This window comes from Triticum dicoccoides, chromosome 7A, assembly GCF_002162155.2.
Source record: "Triticum dicoccoides isolate Atlit2015 ecotype Zavitan chromosome 7A, WEW_v2.0, whole genome shotgun sequence".
NCBI lineage: Eukaryota > Viridiplantae > Streptophyta > Magnoliopsida > Poales > Poaceae > Triticum > Triticum dicoccoides.
Genome location: NC_041392.1, coordinates 29,463,817 through 29,464,928, shown reverse-complemented (window position 1 = coordinate 29,464,928; position 1,112 = coordinate 29,463,817).

Genomic DNA, 1,112 nt, shown 5'->3' with positions numbered 1-1,112 from the left:
GCCCCGTCGTCGCCGTCGCCCTCGCCGACCCCGAGCCCGTCCTCGTCGCCGTCGCCCCCGACGCCGGCCGCCCGCGTCTCCTCCCCGATCCCTCCGGGAGAGGTAGCTACCGCCCCATCCTCCCCCCTTCCTTCCTTCCCTGCTCCTTAATTTGCAAAATCTTGATATGATGTAGATGTATGTATGTATGTATGTATGAGTTGGGGAGAAAGTTTATAATTTTTGTTCATATATACTGTACATGTATGTATGATGAATTTTGATATTTTTTTTGTTCATATATAATGTAGATGTATATGTATGTATGGAATGATATCGATGGATGTATGTATATAGAACATTCGTAGAAAATATGACGAATCCGATATGACCAATGTCCCCCTCCGATTCACTCGGGAACACTAACTATCTCGGAGAAAAAAATGTTATCGGGGAAAAAATGTTATCGGGGTCGAGGGTCGTCGAACATGAGAGGAAGAAGAGGATAAAAAAGAAGAGGAAGAAGAAAAAAAGAGGAGAAGAAAGAATAGAGGAGCTTCTCCTCTATTCTTTCTTCTCCTCTTTTTTTTCTTCTTCTTCATCTTTTTTTATTGGGAGGGGTCGACGGTCGCCTAGGGGTCGAGGGTGGGGGGGTCGAGAACGCCGGACATTCATGAGAGAGGCGAGGAAGAAGGGGAAGAAGAGGGAGAAGAAGAGGAGAGCAAGAAGAGGAAGTCTTCTCCTCTATTCTTTCTTCTCTACTTTTTTCTTCTTCTTCTTCCTCTTTATTTTATCGAGAACGAGGGTCGTCGAGAGGTCGAGGAGCGGTAGAGGAGAAACCCTAAATAGAAAGTATCGTCGGTGTGAGATACATGTACCGTCGGTGTCAGACACTACACCCACATCCCACAAGTGGCGCGGGCTTCGACGCCCACGTCACTTGTGGGACGTGGATGTAGTGTCCGACACCGAAGGCCACATGTATCTCACACCCACGATACTTGCTAGCTATTTAGGGTTTCCTCTACCGAAAAGAAGAGGAGAAATAAATAAGAAGAAGAAAAAATAAGAAAAAGAAGAGGAGAAGAAGAAAGGAATAGAGGAGAAGAAGAGAAAAATAGAATATATATTCT